Consider the following 18,877-nt stretch of genomic DNA (forward strand, 5'->3'; position numbering starts at 1 on the left):
TGTTTCTAGAAATCAAAAGGATACTTTCCTTAAACAAGGAACTTTACCATATTTCTAAAACATGTTTTTAAAACAGCCCAACAGGGAGAATGATCCCCTTTTCTACCTTCGCTAACCAGCCACATAGAAAACAACAGGACTTTATGATTTTTGGACCTAATGGAATTTCTAACGGAAAAGCAGACCCGATTAGTAACCCCCTCTTGGCACACACAAACAATTAGTAACCCACTCTCGGGAACTGGTGAGAACCTGCTGGATCCCACCTCTGGTTTGGTGGGTTGGTTCAGTTTTTAGAAGCAGATTTATAAGCTTTGCAGCCCAGTTCTGAAGAAAATTGTAGTCAGTTTAGTGAGACTAAGACCCATTATACATGGACTGCTTCCAGCGATGCTCCTTTCCCCACAGTGCCTTCACCGTGGAGTCTTGTGAGTTCCACTCTACCAGACTGCGACCGTGCCTCCCTGCATGCCAGGCTCCCGCCTGACACCCCGTGGCATTTTGCCTGCTGTGCTGATAAAATTTCAAGATCCTATTCAGCTGGTTTCCTGTTGATATCATATATGTGATGTGGTGGGCAGCATGCATAGACTATGATAGGGGTGGCCAACCTATGATGCTCCAGATGCTGGCAGGGGCTGATGGGAATTGTAGTCCATGAGCATCTGGAGCATCATAGGTTGGCCACCCCTGGACTATGAAGTCCTTGGTTTCAATCTGTACTCAGCCATGAAGCTCAGTGAGTGAAGCTCAGCCACTAAGCCTGACCTACCTCACATGATTGTTGTGAGGAAATGGTGATGGAAGAGAGAATCCTGCACATGATCACCCCAAGCATTTGGAAGCAACGGTGTGATAAAAATGTGATACTTTAACGTTTTTTAAAATTCAATGTATTGTCGAAGGCTTTCACGGCTGGATTCAACTGGTTGTGGTGGGTTTTCTGGGCTGTGTGGCCGTGGTCTGGTGGATCTTGTTCCTAACGTTTCACCTGCATCTGTGACTGGCATCTTCAGAAGTGTTTCACAGAGGGAAGTCTGTTACACACTGTGCCAGTGAGAAGGGAATGTTTAGTGGGATATATATTGTCCATGTCCCAGGGTGGGGAACCAATCAGTAACCAATCCACAACAGAAAAGGGGTATAATCAAAACTGTGGCAGATCGTGCAAAACAGATTTGTGAACCTCACCTTCTCCCTGATGAAATCAATCATCTAGACTGGGCTCTACAGGCTAATGGCTACTCCACAACAGAAATCAGAAGAGCTTTACGAGAAACCCAGAGGACTGAGGAGAAACAGCCCACCACAGGAAAATATTTCTACCGTACATCAAGGGAATTACCGATCAAATAGGGAAACTGATGAAGAAACATAACCTACAAGCCATCTTCAAACCTCCCAGGAAAATACAGCAGATGCTATGCTCAGCAAAGGACAAGAGAAACCCCCTTACTTCTGCAGGAGCCTGTTGCTTACCCTGTAGCTGTGGAAAGGTCTACATAGGAACCACAACACGCAGCAACCAGACTCGTATTAAGGAGCACGAAAGACACTGTTGGCTTAACCATCCTGAAAAATCTGCAGCTGCAGAACATGTCTTAAACAAAACTGGACATAACATTTTATTTAAAAACACCGACATTCTGGACAATTCAGAAGGTTACTATGTCAGATTGCACAGGGAGGCCATTGAAATTTACAATCACCAAGACAACTTCAACAGGAAAGAAGAGACTCTGAGAATTAACAAAGCTTGGTTACCAGTACTTAAAAACACCAAAAGCAAACCCCAAGGGCATGCTAAGTTCATGAACAATGGACTCCACCCAAACACAGGATTTGCATTCACCAATACTCCTGCTGCTGCAGGGCATGCAAATGTGAATCACTCCCCACCCGCAATACAATACTACCCTGTTTCTCCTAATATAAGACATCCCCGAAAAATAAGACATAGTAGAGGTTTTGCTGAAGTACGAAATATAAGGCATCCCCCGAAAGTAAGACATAGCAAAGTTTTTGTTTGGAAGCATGCCCGACGAACAGAACACAGGAAAAATAAGACATCCCCTGAAAATAAGACATAGCGCATCTTTGGGAGCAAAAATTAATATAAGACACTGTCTTATATTCGGGGAAACACGGTATCAACCACATCTTTGCATAACAAGTTCCACCCAAACACTTACTGATTGGTTCCCCACCATGGGACGTGGACAATATATGCCCCACTAAACATTCCCTTCTCACTGGACCAGTGTGTAACAGACTTCCCTCTGTGATACACCTCTGAAGTTGCCAGCCACAGATGCAGGCGAAACGTTAGGAACAAGATCCACCAGACCACGGCCACACAGCCCGGAAAACCCACCACAACCAGTTTTTTTAATGTATTATTTTGTTTTATTGATAGTTTGTAAAAATCTCTTTTTCCCTATATTGGAAGGAACGTGTCAGAAAATTTAAAAAATAAATACCTCTATGTTCTTTATGTGTGACTTAGTTTATGGAACTTCCACAGGGACCCGATGGACTTCTGACCCCAAGGAGCTTACAATTGAAATATTGGTGGTGGGGAGAAGAAAGGGCAGAGTGGGAAAAGCCCCAGTAAAAAGGGAGAAATGTAAGGCTTAATAATACTTTGTTGCAGCTGGCAACAGAGATTAAGGGGTTAATCCTTGGAATGCACATTTAGAATGTGGGCGACGTTTCCACTATTTCCTCCCCTTTTAAATAAGGTTAAGGCATTTCTATGAAGTTATTCGCCATTTACTTACTGCATTTTTGTATTAAACTGTAATAGGTTTCAGGTTTCTGGCTGAGGTTTTAATGTTATTTGTCAGTACAAAATCCATTGCTCCATTATCCCTCCCACCGTAGGCAGTTGGAGCTGTAAAATAACGATAATAATAACCCTGTGAAGTAAATTCCCTTGACCGGCATAACCAGGCAGCTCCCTCTAGAATTATGGAGTTACTGGATGTACAGAAATACTGATGGAGTTGAAACAGGGATTTGAGCTTCAGAGTTGTAATTTTTCAGTACATGTCTAAGCCTGTATTGCAGTCCTTCGCCTCGATGGCTCTTGGTTGCCCGTTGCCACAGTCGAGAGAAGTTCCAGCAGCAGTAGATTGTGTGGTAGACCCATGGGGGCTTTCTGCGCTACAGAAGGGAGCTAAGGTCGAGTCGGTTCCCTTCAGTGGGGGGCGATTCCAGGCTGTCCGCACAGCAACGTACTTGGCCCCCTGGAACAGAGCTAAGTGGGCGGGATCATCTTGGTGCCTGTTTTGCTCCTCGATTGTGATTGGAGCATGGGAAACGGGAGCGTTCTTTTTTTTTTTACAGTTGTTACAGTTTTCAGTTTACAGTTACATGCCTGCCACGACTCTCCCGTTCTGCGCATGCCACAAAAGCGGCTCCTGATTGGTTGAACGGATGAGGTGTCGTTTCGATGCGTCCGCACTTCGAAGCTTCGAAGCGGTATCAACCTTGTTCCAGCAGAAAGGTGCAGTTCATAACTGCGACAGGGATGTCGCAGTTCTGGGGGGGGGGGGGAACTGAGACAAAACAACGTTGAGCTCAGTTGCAGTGCGGATACACTGAGGTGAACCTAGATAGAAACCAGTACAACTCTGTCAGTGCGGAAAGCCCCATGGAGTACCTCAAAGAAGACTTCTGGAGAGTAGGAGAGTGATACTGTACCCTTAGTCAACAACGCAGACAAGACAAGGCACACAGAAAGAGCGCATAGTGCCTTAACAGCCGAAGTACAGTAGAGGAGCATTGGGAGATAGTTCATAGATCAGTGATGGCGAACCTTTTCGAGACCGAGTGCCCAAATTGCAACCCAAAACCCACTTATTTATTGCAAAGTGCCAACACCGCAATTTCACCTGAATACTGAGGTTTTAGTTTAGAAAAAATGGTTGGCTCCGAGGCATGCATTACTCGGGATTAAGCTTAGTGGTAGTCGGTGGCTTTGCTTTGAAACAACTGTGCAACTCTTCCAACAAGTGAGGGTTTACTCAGGAGGGTTTACTCAGAAGCAAGCCCCAATGCCAGCAACTGAACTTACACCCAGGTAAAGGATTGTGCTTTAGTTCTTCGCATGAAAATCAGTGGGGTTTAACAGCGCTTAACAGGGTTACCTACACTGCTTCCCCAAAACTAGGTCTTAGGGTTAATGCTAATAATAGAGCCCAGCGGCCCAGGCCAGCCTAGATGTGTGTGTGGGGGGTACTCTGTTTGCGCATGCCCACAGAGAGGGCCCTGAGTGCCACCTCTGGCACCTGTGCCATAGGTTCGCCACCACAGTCATAGATCGTACCCTTAGTCAAGGGCATTGGGACGGAGGCTGCAGGTGTGTGGATACACATCTGTAGAGCAACTAGCAACATTTGGGAGGCCTCACCTTGCTTGGGAGGAAGTAGCGTAGTGTGGATAGGGGTCAGTAGCCTTCCTTGGAAACTGGGGCAGTTTCCGGGAGGGTTGTTTATGTGGCAGAGTTTCCACCCTTCAGCGTATCAGCAATATCTGTTTTCGTCAGCAAATCCACTTTGTTGGGAAAAACAGCTCCTCTCCTTTCTCGCTGTTGTGAGCGATCCATGGTGAACTGCTCCCTGTCTGTGAGGTTTCTACCTCACCGGGGACGGAATTTTTGAGCCAGCCTCAGAAGTTGATCTGAAAGAAGGAAGGCTGAGCTCCTTCCAAGAAGGGAAACCATAGAGCAGAAAGGGAGGGGAGGGGAGGGCCCCTGCTCCTGGCTCAGTCGCTTCCTCTGCCACCGCTGCCAGGGAAGGCCTTCTCCTGCCGTGCCAGTCCCCCCCCCCCACCCCCGGTCTGGCCTGCTGCTTCAGTTACAGTGAATAGGCAGTGACAGCTATTGCAGAGGGAGCGATAGTGGCGGGCGAGGAGGGGAGAGATTTGGCTTAGCCAGGACACTTTTTTTTCTGTGCCGTGGCCAAAGGAAAGGGGGCCAGCCTGCAGCCACGCCTCCCCCCCCATGCCCATAGCGTTTTGCAGGCGCCTGAAGAGGAGCAGAGAAAACGGGTTTCCAACGTATGAATGCAGCGATGTTGAAAGCGGCGTGCAAAGTTGGGAGGCTGCCGCACTTGCTAGAAAACACGACCAGAGCTCTTCGGTTTTGGGAACAAAAGAGAGGGCTTCAAATGTTGGGATTTCGTGGTTTCTTCTAAGCCTTCAGGGTGCCTGGCTTCTACAAGAGCTTCAAGCGCTGCTGTGATTCCTTCCCTTCCCCCCCCCCCCCCCGCCCGTTCCCAGGCTCTCAGTCGATGGGCAGAATTGATGTTAAGCCTATTCAGAGGGGTGCCATGGTGACAGACCGGTGCTGGAAGTGGACAGACCTGGGGGGGGGGGGCGGGGGGGAAACAAAGTGTTAGTGTTCTGCTAAGCTTCCATTGATCTTGCCCATCACTACCACCACCGATCGCTTGGGCAAACGTCCCGTGAAAAATGCCACGAATTAAAAGCACCCAGTCTCTCCAAGAAGTGACTCTGAGCCATGGGATCAGAGAGGCAGCTGGGGTGGAAACTTAGCATTTGCAGGCCAAATGCCACCCAATCATGAAAATATGGATCTAGGGCAGATTCGAGGTTGTTTGTAGACTCATGCTGGGGTGTCCCCACCCAGTGGTGGGATCCAAAAATTTTAGTAGCAGGATCCCATGACGGTGGGATTCAAACAGTGGCGTAGCGCCAATGGGGCTGGGTGGGACATGAAGGGGGCGTGGCCGGGGCATTAATGATTTCTCTGTTACTGTAAAAAACACTTACTGTAAAAAAGTTCCTAATTTCCAGCTGGTATCTTTCTGTCCATAATTTAAACTCATTACAGCAAGTCCTATCGTCTGCTGCCAACAGAAACAACTACTTCTCCTCTAATTGACTGCCTGTCAAATACTTAATACTTTCAAATACTTAATTTTGTTTCTAGAAATCAAAAGAAGGATACTTTCCTTAAACAGGGAACTTTACCATATTTCTAAAACATGTTTTTAAAACAGCCCAACAGGCAGAATGATCCCGTTTTCTACATTTGCTAACCAGCCACATAGGAAACATAGGACTTTATGATTTTTGGACCTAATGGAATTTCTAACAGAAAAGCAGACCCAATTAGTAACCCCCTCTCGGCACACACCAATAATGAGTAACCCACTCTCGGGAACTGGTGAGAACCTGCTGGATCCCACCTCTGTCCCCACCCCCTCCTGCACCTTGCCTGATGGAACTCTCTGCCAATGGACATCTGGGCCCCGTGGGATCTTTCTCGATTCTGTAGGGCCTGTAAGACAGAGTCATTCCACCAGGCGTTCTGTTGAGGATGGTCGAGGCCACTTTTATACTCTGGCTGATTCTGCATGGGCCAAAAACAGCAGTGTGAAAACGGTGTGGGAACAGTATAAACCCTTTTACACCGTTTTAAACCCTTTAACACCATTTTCACACTGTTTTCACACTGCTGTTTTTGGCCCATGTGGAATCAGCCTCTGTTAGCCTTTCTGACAGCAGCCTGTGATATTGGTTGTCGGCTGCCAGAGGCATAGCTCCAAGAGGGATGGAGGTGTGTGTACAACGCACTGGGCGCGTGCCCCTATGGGGGCGTGGCAGGGGCGTTCCAGGGCGGGATGGGGGCCTTTCGGAACGGGACGGAGAACGCACTGGTGCACCGGTGCTTTCCCCCCTTTCTCCGCCTCTGTCGGCTGCCAAATGATCGTGTTTTATTCTGATTCTATCTTCCAGATTGTATGTTAAAATTTTGCATGTTTTATCTGTGTTGATCAATTGTTTATTGGATATTGTGAGCCGCTCCGAGCCCTGTGACCAAGGGGAGGGACAGGGTAGAAGTTTAAAATGCAGGAAGGACTTGGACTTGGCTGATGGCAGCACGAACCCAGGAGAGATCCAGAATTCTCATGTTCAGTGTTGCTGCTGCTGGGAGTGAGCTGAGCCCCTGTAGTGTGCGGCTGGCCCCCTCCCCATTTTGCCACCCCCTAACAGAGGGGTGGCCAACCTGTGGTGCTCCAGATGTTCATGGACTACGATTCCCATCAGCCCCTGCCAGCATGGCCAATTGGCCATGGCCAATTGACTCTCCAGGGCAGAAGTCTTTCATATCACCAGCTACCTAACCTTTTTAACTGGAGGTGCCAAGGATAGAACCTGGAATGTTCTGCATGCCAACAAATGCTCCAATCACTGAACCACAGTCCCTTCCCAAAGGGTGACATATAGCTGTTTTCCTTCATTTAACCCTTGCAACAACCTGATCGACTGAGTGTGTTATGGCTCAGGGTCATCCAGGCTGTTTTGTGGTAGAGTGTGGATTTGAATCTGGATTGCCCAGATCCTAGTCCCGTGGTGGCAAACCTTTGGCACTCCAGATGTTATGGACTACAGTTCCCATCAGCCCCTGCCAATTGGCCATGCTGGCAGGGGCTGGTGGGAATTGTAGTCCATGGCATCTGGAGTGCCAAAGGTTCATTACCACTGGCCTAGTCTGACACTTCAACCACTACTGGAGCTGGTAGAAGGTATATTGCTCTATTGTTATAGAAACATACAATTATAACTTTTCCAAATGCAACTTTTTCTAGTCTGACACTTTAACCTCCACATAAAACCCTTCTTTCTGGAACTGGTAGAAGGTACATTGCTACATAGTTATAGCAACATATGATTATAACTTTTCCAAATGCCACTTTTTAAAAAGGCCTCTGATAGCAGTGCGGTAGGGGTAGAGAGTGGCATTGGGTTTTGATTTGATAAAAGGTGCCTCTGCTATAGCAGTTGTTCAGTTATAGATTTAGAAAAGACATTAAATCCCAAAATTAGGAATGGATGATGGAGAATTCAGCTCTCAATTGGATTTCGAATACCTTTAATGGCATATAAATAGTTTAACATTAGCATTGCAAGATAATAACAGCCTTTACAACTACTGACGAGTTAAAATAACATCATTTAAAAATTTAGCCACCACTTCCAACAGCTCGTAGTTGTGACTGTTTAAAAGATATATAACCTTTTGTTTATCTGTAATGCCTTCACTTCCATGCAGGAAGGGGATTATGTGCTTCTTCCTATCTAAAATATTTGTTCAAGGAGCAAGACTTTCTAAAATATTTGTTTAACAGTGGAGTTAATTGTTATAATATACTCAGTATACTTAGCCTAGGGATGCACAACTTACAGATATTTTTAAGTATCTTGGAAACGAGAGAGACGGATGGCTCACTGAAGATAGGAAAATAGGCAATAGCATCTTTTGGATGCATGTTGGTCCACGTTTTTTTAGTAATAATTAAAGAGGCTGAATAAGTATCCTTGGAATAGTGCGGGATAAAAATACGAGAACGAACGAATGAACGAACGAACAAACAAACAAATGAACGAACAACAAATGAACGAACGAAGTTGCAACATAAACTGATTGGGAAAATCCAGCAGTCCATCCATAGGAGCTAAAACAGGTGCGAGGACTCATCTCAGGTTCTTGTGTACCTTTTGACCCATTCTGGGGTCATTTGGTGATTTGGATCGGAGACCCAAAGTGGATCTGAACCCTCTTTTACCAAATTATTATAACACCTCAGTAGACTCAGACCTCATCTGCGACCACACGGGTGCCTGTTAGAAATGCTTGGCGTACAGACTATCCAGCCTAGAGTCATTGTGCTCCTTCCTGCTGTACGATCCTGCAACTTGACTCATATAAGAGCTCATACTTAATTCAGCTCACGATTATGCCTACTAAGTTGTCTTTCAAAACCTGCTTAATGACTTTTTGATCTGGGTATGTTCTGCTGCCTTTAAAAATATCTTAATGGTGGCAATGCTTGATGAAATGTTCCTGCTCCGTAGCACTAGTTCAATTACTGATTTTTGTTTAAAAAAAGCCTTCGTGTGATTGATGGGTAGTTGATAGGGTTGGGAAATATCTGGAAATGTATTATTGGGGGGGGGTTAGAGCCTGGAGGGTGGGGGTTTGGGGAGGGGACTTATCCATTTTCTCGAGGGGAAATGACCTTGGTCATGAGGAGATCAACTGTAATGGCGGCCGGTCTCCAGGTGTCCCCTGGAAGTTGGCAGCTCTAGCCATGGGGCCTGAGGCAAGGACATTGTTGGGGGAAATGCTGGATTGGTGGTGTTCTCTTGCCTAACGGGAATTCTTCTACAAGGAGCAGCAGTGGCGTAGGAGGTTAAGAGTTCGTGTATCTAATCTGGAGGAACCGGGTTTGATTCCCCGCTCTGCCGCCTGAGCTGTGGAGGCTTATCTGGGGGATTCAGATTAGCCTGTGCACTCCCACACACGCCAGCTGGGTGACCTTGGGCTAGTCACAGCTTCTCGGAGCTCTCTCAGCCCCAGCTACCTCACAGGGTGTTTGTTGTGAGGGGGGAAGGGCAAGGAGATTGTAAGCCCCTTTGAGGTCGAATCCCCACTACCGTCTTAGCCAGGTTTCAGAACACAAACTAACCAGGTTTGAAGGACGACCTAACCAGGTTTGAGGTCATTTGTGTTCTGAAACCTGGCTAAGACGGTAGTGGGGATTCAACCTGAGTCTCCTACAGGAGAGAAAGGGGGGATATAAATCCAAACTCTCCTCCTCCTCCTCCTCCTCCTCCTCCTCCTCTTCCTCTTCTTCTTCTTCTTCTTCTTCTTCTTCTTCTTCTTCTTCTTCTTCTTCTTCTTCTTCTTCTTCTTCTTCTTCTTCTGCCTCTGCTTCTGCTTCTGCTTCTGCTTCTTCTGCTTGTGCTTCTGCTTCTGCTTCTTCTACATTCACAGCTATGTGGAGAACCATCTTGACGTTGCTGGGCTCAGCTGGATGTAATGCTGCTCTAAATGGCACTGTGTGTCATTTGGAAAGGAAATCAAAAATTTCTTTGGATTCTTTCATAGGCCTTTCAAATCACATTCTGTGGTAATCAAATGCATGAAATATGGACCAGGAGTCCATAGCTCAGGGGTCTTCAACCTGTGGCTCTCCAGATGTTCATGGACTACAATTCCCATTAGTCCCTGCCAGCATGGCCAATTGGGAATTGTAATCCATGAACATTTGGCAAGCCACAGGTTGCAGACCCCTGCCATAGCTCCTTCTACAGAGAATGCTCCTCCAAACTAGCCAAATTAGATTGTGTAGAACACGTCCCCTTTCCCAGCCTCCTTTGGATTCTTGCCATAGCATGTAGGAAACACCACATTCCAGAATTGTGGAAGAGATCTAGAAGTCCAGAGAACAAAATGATATTTAATTGTGTCGATAAAGTCTGTAATCAGAGCTTGACAGGATTAACTTCTGTGAAGGTTTCAATAACTGGGAAGGATTTTGCAGGAACATAAATGCCTGTCTGCTAGTCATTCATGTTGTCTGTTTCTCAGTTTCAAGCCAGTAACTTGAAGCTTTCCCAAATCCATTCTCATACTCGCGGGACAACTTTCTTGGGAGTCAGTCAGTTTCCCATCAAATGCGTCTATTGTTCGGCACGGACATCTGTGACCTGACCGTCCAGTGAACTTCGTGCCGTCACAGTTTTTCTTTTTCATTCAACATATATGGGAGTGATTTGCCATGATACAGTATGGCTGACACTGTAACTATTATTCACAGGCTAAATTTTTCCTTTCATATAACCCTGCTCTGTACATCCGGATGGACGAGGTTTTGAAGTTACTGGGAAAGTCCCAAGATTACTGCAATGGATTCCAGTATGGCAGTGCTGGTTGGGACCTAGACCTTGGTGGCGATGATTATGAAGATTCCTGGGCCCCAGTCAAGCAACCCCACCAACACTGCTGGAAGATGTGCGTGTGTGCATGCGTGCGTGCGTTTGTGCGTGTGTGCGTGCGTGCTTGCGTCTGTCTGTCTGTCTGTCTGTCTGTCTGTCTGTCTGTCTGTCTGTCTGTCTGTCTGTCTGTCTGTCTGTCTGTCTGTCTGTCTGTCTGTCTGTCTGTCTGTCTTTCTGTCCTGGGTTTAGTTTGCTCTATGGCTGTTAACGTCTTTAAGAACATAGGAACAAGCCAGCTGGATCAGACCAGAGTCCATCTAGTCCAGCTCTCTGCGACTTGCAGTGGCCCACCAGGTGCCTTTGGGAGCTCACATGCAGGATGTGAAAGCAATGGCCTTCTGCGGCTGTTTCTCCCGATCACCTGGTCTGCTAAGGCATTTGCAATCTCCGATCAAGGAGGATCAAGATTGGTAGCCATAGATCGACTTCTCCTCCATAAATCTGTCCAAGCCCCTTTTAAAGCTATCCAGGTTAGTGGCCATCACCACCTCCTGTGGCAGTATGTTCCAAACACCAATCACACGTTGTGTGAAGAAGTGTTTCCTTTTATTAGTCCTAATTCTTCCCCCCAGCATTTTCAATGAATGCCCCCTGGTTCTAGTATTGGGAGAAAGAGAGAAAAAATTCTCTCTGTCAACATTTTCTACCCCATGCATAATTTTATAGACTTTAATCATATCCCCCCTCAGACGTCTCCTCTCCAAGCTAAAGAGTCCCAAACAGAGCAGCCTCTCCTCATAAGGAAGGTGCTCCAATTCTTCAATCATCCTCGTTGCCCTTCTCTGCACTTTTTCCTATCTCTTCGATATCCTTTTTGAGATGTGGCAACCAGGACTGAACACAGTACTCCAAGTGCGGTCGCACCACGGCTTTAAAATTTTTGGTTTCGATTTTTGGTTTCAAATGCAGATACTTGATGAGTTGTAGTCAACAATTCCTTCTGAATGAAGAGGGACAGCAGTATACAGAGTTTGTATTAGATGCAACAGAAAAATTTGCAGCTAGGGCAGTTTGTACGTCACACATTCCCACCAGTAAATTGGGTCTATGAACAACGGTAGGCGTAGCTTACATAGAATGCTCACATGGAGCTAAGTTTAACATCATTCTTTTAAAGATAGTCTGTAGGTTTACTGTATAATACGGGGAAAAAAAGGTCCTCCCCTGTACAAGCACTCGGTTATGATCCATGAGGTGCTGTCACATCACAGCGTTTACTAGGCAGACTTTCTTCACAGTGTAGTTTGCTATTTCCTTCCCTCGTTGCCTACGCTTTACCCCCAGCAAGCTGGGTACAGATTTTATCGATCTTGGAAGAGTGGAAGGCTGAGTCAACCTGAAGCCAGCTTCTATTGGCATCGAACTCAGATCATGAACAGAGCTTTGACTGCAGAACTACAGCTTACATAAGAACATAAGAACTAGCCTGCTGGATCAGACCAGAGTCCATCTAGTTCAGATCTCTGCTACTCGCAGTGGCCCACCAGGTGCCTTGGGGAGCTCACAGGCAGGAGGTGAAAGCAATGGCCTTTTGCTGCTGCTGCTCCCGAGCACCTGGTCTGCTAAGGCATTTGCAATCTGAGATCAAGGAGAATCAAGATTGGTAGTCATAAATCTGTCCAAGCCCTTTTTAAAGCTATCCAGGTTAGTGGCCATCACCACCTCCTGTGGCAGCATATTCCAAACACCAATCACACGTTGCGTGAAGAAGTGTTTCCTTTCATTAGTCCTAATTCTTCCCCCCAGCATTTTCAATGCATGCCCCCTGGTTCTAGTATTGTGAGAAAGAGAGAAAAATTTCTCTCTGTCAACGTTGGACTATTACCACTCTGCACCACAGAGCTATTCTCCCTTTTCCCCCTTTACTTCCTGGGTCCTTCACCTCTCTGTTTTGTTTTCCAGAGTGGATCTATGAAGTTATGCTGGACGCCAATGCAATGCATTGCTATTAATCTGTTTTAATGGGGTTTATTGTAATTATTGTTTTATTATGTTGTTCACCGCCCAGAGCCCTTTGGGGGAAGGGTGGTATATAAGACTAATTATAAATAAATAAATAAATACACACACACACACTACACACGTTTGTGTTTGTATGTGTGTGTATTGTACACACACACACACACACACACACACACACACACACACACACACACGGAAAGGAATAATTTTTCTGTAAATTTAAACTGAGAAGAACAGATCGCGCACTTGATTTTAGCCAAGAGGCCAAGAGGCAGTCATCAAGCTTAGAAGATACTCATCAATCTAATTGGCATGGGAAAAAAATCTTTGTGTGATTCAATCTGTTGCTGTCAGCCTTGACCTTCTATTGCAGTCTGACCAATCTAGCAACTTGAGAACCAAAAGGCAAAGAACTCGAGATCATGAAACAGCCATCTGATCCAAAAATCTGTTCTCAATTTCTAGGTATTCAGGCTAACCATAACTCCAGTCCATCTTATTTATCTACCCTTGACTCTCCTTCTCATAGATGTGCCTTTTGATGGCATTTTACAAACAAAGAACGAAAAGGAGTACAGTGTAAAGACTAACATGAGAACCAGGGACCGTACTGTTAGCTGCTGAAACGCACACTCAAGCATAGGCTGTGCAATTTAGCATCATGATGTGCCAAAAATGTGCAATAATGTGAAACACACACACACACACGCGCGCGCACACACGCGCGCGCACACACACACACACACAGAGTTCCTATTTCATACATAGCCAGAACAGAAACGCGCGCCCGACCCTTCCTATCTCGGTCACCCACAACGCCTAACTTTCCTCCACCAACCGTTGCCATGGCCCCGCCCCCGGCTGAGCTAGGGCAGCCTATGCAGATGGCGGGGGGGGGGGGGGGCACGCAATAGCAGCACTTGCTAACATGTATGCATAATAGTCCAGTCCAAGTCTCATTAAAGAACAAATGAATAGTTCATTCCCAGTCTATTTTTGGCACTGTATGTTAATTGCACTGTCTATGCTTGAGTGTGTGTTTCAGCAGCCAAGAGAATAGTGCAAGGGTCTGCAACCTGCGGCTCTCCAGATGTTCATGGACTACAATTCCCATCAGCCCCTGCCAGCATGGCCAATTGGCCATGGCCAATCAGGGGTCTGAAACCTGCGGCTCTCCAGATGTTCACGGACTAAAATTCCCATCATCCCCTGCCAGCATGGCCAATTGGGGCTGATGGGAATTGTAGTCCATGAACATCTGGAGAGCCGCAGGTTGCACACCCCTGGTATAGCGAATGGTTTTCATGTAAGACTAAATTCTTTTCCATCATCTGTTCTCTCTGGAAGGTTTCTTCATGTTCCATACTCTGAACAACTCTGTTCCTGTGGAGGGGAGACGCCTGACTCAATTTCCCGTTTACTTCTCAGCTGTCAGCTTTATAATGCTCTGTGAGAGAAATTGGTCATCCCAGCCATACAGGCCAAAACAGCTTTAAGCAAAAAGAAACAACTCTCCTTTCTTTTGACAAAGACTCACCAACTCCGTTGCCAAATTTCTCTCGCTTGTACTTAAAAGGAATGCCTGTTAAAATGTAAAACTTTCTGAACTATCGTTGAATTTTTTTATTTTTACCTACTGATTTTAATGTTATGATCTTAACCTATTTTATGTACGCCAGTAAAGGTATCTGAATCCATCTGTAAATTTAGTTGATGGGATGAGAGCAGAGGTGGGATCCAACCGGATCAACCGCTGGTTCATCCCCTCGCCACGCCCCCCCCCCCCGCCGCATGCCCCTTCCCACTGCCTACCTACCTGGCTGCTGTGCTCCCACCCACCCCTTTTCGATGTTGGATGGGGGAAGAAGAGAAGAAGAAGAGTTTGGATTTCTATCCCCCCTTTCTCTCCTGCAGGAGACTCAAAGGGGCTGACAATCTCCTTGCCCTTCCCCCCCTCACAACAAACACCCTGTGAGGTGGGTGGGGCTGAGAGAGCTCCGAGAAGCTGTGACTAGCCCAAGGTCACCCAGCTGGCGTGTGTGGGAGTGCACAGGCTAATCTGAATCCCCCAGATAAGCCTCCACAGCTTAGGCGGCAGAGCGGGGAATCAAACCCGGTTCCTCCAGATTAGATACACGAGCTCTTAACCTCCTACACCACTGCTGCTCACTCAGCAGGCTCCCAGGAAGGCGGCAGCTTCAGAGGGCTGGCCTTCCCCCGAAAGCTGCGCACCATGGCACCACCCCAAGGCGGCCACCAATTGGGCCACGAACCTCTGGGCCGATGACCCGTTCTCGGCTGCCCTGGGGTGGTGCCATGGTGGGATTCAGCTGGTTGGCTACCGGTTCGGGAGAGCTGGTGCAAACCGGCTGAATCTCACCTCTGGATGAGAGGTACTCCTTTGTTTTCTATATTATTCTGACTCCTTTGGCCAAGGGCTTAACAAAAAGGGTGAAGAAGAGGGGGGCAAACAGGAGCATATCTGCCAGAGGGACATGGGGGTCAATTGACTCCAGGGGCCACCCATTAGATCACGTGGTGGGCGCAAAATCGCCCCCACACCCTTACCGCAGAGAGGCGCCCCTGCCCGGCATTCCCCCCTCCGCCGGCTGGGACCGCCACCTTCCTCCTCTGCCGGCCGAAGGAGTGGCCGAGCCGGGAGCCTGCTGAGTGAATGATCCAATCTGGTCACAGAGGCCCCTTCCGCACACGCTAAATAATGCGTTTTCAAACCACTTTCACAACTGTTTGCAAGTGGATTTTGCCATTCTGCACAGCTTCAAAGAGCACTGAAAGCAGTTTGAAAGTGCATTATTCTGCATGTGCGGGCCTTTCCCCACTTACCTTAAGCCCTGCGCTACTCTCCTCAAGTAGTGCGGGGTCCCGGGGCACTCCCCATGACAGGGGCGGCGACAGCGCAGCCGCCCCAACGCTGCCGCTGTCGCGCCCTCTCAGCGCACGGCATCCCTGGCACTGAGAAAACGGCGCCTTTTGATGACCCCATGCAGAGCGCGGGGTCATGGGGACGCCCGGGCGCGCGACATAGGGGGGATCCTGGTGAGTGGGGAAACGCCCCATGTTTGCTATGCAGATTGTTGTTGCACTGTTGGTGGAAAGACCTCCAAAAAATTCCGCTCTGCCTGCACGAACTTCTCAACAGCAGCTCCCTGGAAATCAAATGCCTTGGTTACAATCTGAGCTCCCCCGGCCTTTAACCTAGATTTTGCAAGCAGCAAACTCAATTGCTCATGCCATTTAGCCTACAAAATCTTCTTGAGGAAATAAATAACCCGGGGCTGCCTGGCATAATTGTCTACAGTCCCAGATATTTTGCTAAAATACTAGGAGCAGCAGGGGCAGAGTGGTTAAGAGTGAGTGTACTCTAATCTGGAGGAACCGGGTTTGATTCCCTGCTCTGCCGCCCTTATCCGGGGAATTCAGATTAGCCTGTGAACTCCAAAACACGCCAGCCGGGTGACCTTGGGCTAGTCACAGCTCTACGGAGTTCTCTCAGCCCCACCTACCTCACAGGGGCTTTCCCCACTACAGAAGGGAGCTAAGGTCGACTCGGTTCCTTTCAGTGGAGGGCAATTCCAGGCTGTCCCCACAGCAACTAAGTTGGCCCCCTGGAACCGAGCTAAGTGGGCGGGATCATCTTGGTGCCTGTTTCGCTCCTCGATCGTGATTGGCGCTTGTGTTATGGCGGGAAACGGGAGCGTTCCTTTTTTTAAACAGTTTTTACAGTTTACAGTTACATGCGCTTTCTGCCTGCCACGACTCTCTCATTCTGCGTATGCCACAAAAGCGGCTCGTGATTGGTTGAACGGATGAGGTGTCATTTCGATGCTTCCCCACTTCGAAGCGGTATCGATTTTGTTCCAGCAGAAAAGTGTAGTTCATAACTGCAACAAGGATGTCGCAGTTCTGAGGGAGGGGGGGAACTGAGACAAAACAATGTTGAGCTCGGGGGCAGTGGGGATTCACTGAGGCGAACCTAGGTAGAAACCAATTCAACTCTGTCAGTGGGGAAAGCCCCTGTGGGTGTTTGTTGTGAGGGGGGAAGGGAAAGGAGTTTGTGAGCCTTTTTGAGTCTCCTTACAGGAGAGAAAGGGGGGATATAAATCCAACTCTTCTTTTTCTTTGCATGTGAGGACAGGCATGTTTCCCTATTACTGTCGAGGCTGCCAATACAAAGCAACGGCCTCAGGGCTTCCAATGACAGGGGTTTCTATATTCCCCTCCCGTCCCCTGGCAGTGGTCACCTCCGTGCCTCCGGGTTGTTATTAAATCATCAGTTGAGCATCATTATGTACTTTTAATACAGTTACCATGTGGGTGACAGATTCTCTAAATTAGCAGTTTTCATTTTTTAAAAAGTGTCTCACCTCTTCCATTATGAACATATGCCTTTCCCCTTATATATAAGCAATGAAAAGGTGCCAGAGACTTATTTTTTTAAACGAAAGCCTAGAATTTCAGAGAGCCTATCCTTTACACTGATATATTTTTTACTAATTATAAACAAACACCCCACCAGAAAAATCTCCAGTGAGGAGGAGTTGGCCGCTGTAGGGCTGCCATGTGGACAGTGGTGGGATCCTAAAATTTTAGTAACAGGTTCCCATGGGGGTGGGATTCAAACTGTGGCATAGCGCCAATGGGGCTGGGCTGGGCACGATGGGGGTGTGGCTGGGCATTCCAGGGGTGGGGCATTCCTGGGCGGGGCTGTGGCAAGGACGCAGCTGCTGTGCCGGTCGTTGGGCGGGAAACGAATGCAGCTTCTGCCAAGTGCGCTGGTGCACCTGCTAGACTGCTTCAAGTTCTGCGCGCTACTGCTGAGAGGAGGGGCGTAACTAAGGCAAAAATTACATGGCAAAATCACCAATTAGTAACCCTCTCTCGGCACACACAAATAATTAGTAACCTACTCTCGGGAACCTGTGAGAACCTGCTGGATCCCACCTCTGTATGTGGAGGAATCCAAACTTGCTCGACCATACAGCAATCATGCAGGCTTTGCTGTAATCTTTCCCCAAAACCTCAGAGTAAAGCAGGTTTGGGAAAAACTGGTGGGAAAGCCAGGGGAACTCTGGGAGGTGTACAAATGCATGACAGTGCCGTGGGGAAGGTTAAAAAAAGGTAAAGGTAGTCTGTGGTGCGAGCACTTCGTTCCAGCTTCCGAGTGGGACCGGAGGATCCCCCAGAATTACAGCTCATCTCCACTTCTGCTGGAGAAAATGGGGCGATTCCGCACACGAGTAAAATAGGTTCGACCCAGTTCCCTGAGAAGGGTACTGACCTAGGTCGAAGCCATTGTTGTTCCACACTGCAACCAGCTTGATCCCAGCTCGGAGGGCGGAATCATCCTGTGCCTCTTTGCCGCTCTGTTCCGATTGGCTACTGTTCTACGGCCATGTTCCGTCTATCCCCACACACGTTATAAAAAAAACTGCCACAGGGATGGAGGGACGAAGGTGGCGTTTTTTGATTGGTCAGCTGTACGCATGCCCGAAACACTCAGCTGTGATTGGCTGAATGGGGGACTCCTGGCACCAGAGTTTCCCCACTTTACTGGAAACGAGCTGAGTTCGAGCGTGGTTCCCTGAAAAAATAGTAGTTCCCAACTGGAGTCGGAAATTTGACCGTTACACGGGGCGAAGCTGGTACAAAACCACGTCGATCCCAGCGGTTGTGCGGAGCACTTAGGTTGAACGCAGCTCGAACTTAGGTCGATAACCCAAGTGCGGAATCGACCATGGATGCTTTGGAGGGTGACTCTATGGCCGTGTACCCAGTGGCGTAGCGTCAAGGGGACAAGGGGGGTGCACGTGATGCACGGGGTGCATGCGCCGGTGTGGGGGTGCGGCGGGGGCATTCCGGGGTGGGGACATGGCAGGGGGCGCAGATTCTCCCTCGCTCTGGGTCTGCTTGTACCCCACTGAGGTCCCTGTCTTCTCCAGGCTCTGCCCCCTAAATCCCCGGGAGTTTCCCAGCATGGAAATGGCAAAAAAAAACAACACCCCTCCTCTACCAGTGCAACCTATTCTAGCAGCACTTGAAGCTCGGGGGCAGGCTGTAGCCAGACCTCTGTATGTGTTGGGGG

General features: G+C 48.0%; 1 protein-coding gene and 1 non-coding gene across 2 annotated transcripts in view; one reads left to right on the top strand and one right to left on the bottom strand.

Annotated features, from left to right (window-relative positions):
- SORCS2 (sortilin related VPS10 domain containing receptor 2) overlaps window positions 1-18,877 on the top strand; it is a 214,988-nt gene that overhangs the window by 56,646 nt on the left and 139,465 nt on the right. The gene's annotated exons all lie outside the window — the stretch shown is intronic.
- Window positions 12,868-13,050, bottom strand: LOC125443915. The gene has a single exon (XR_007246201.1). It is a non-coding gene; the product is annotated as a U2 spliceosomal RNA (small nuclear RNA).

This window comes from Sphaerodactylus townsendi, linkage group LG14, assembly GCF_021028975.2.
Source record: "Sphaerodactylus townsendi isolate TG3544 linkage group LG14, MPM_Stown_v2.3, whole genome shotgun sequence".
Lineage (NCBI taxonomy): Eukaryota > Metazoa > Chordata > Lepidosauria > Squamata > Sphaerodactylidae > Sphaerodactylus > Sphaerodactylus townsendi.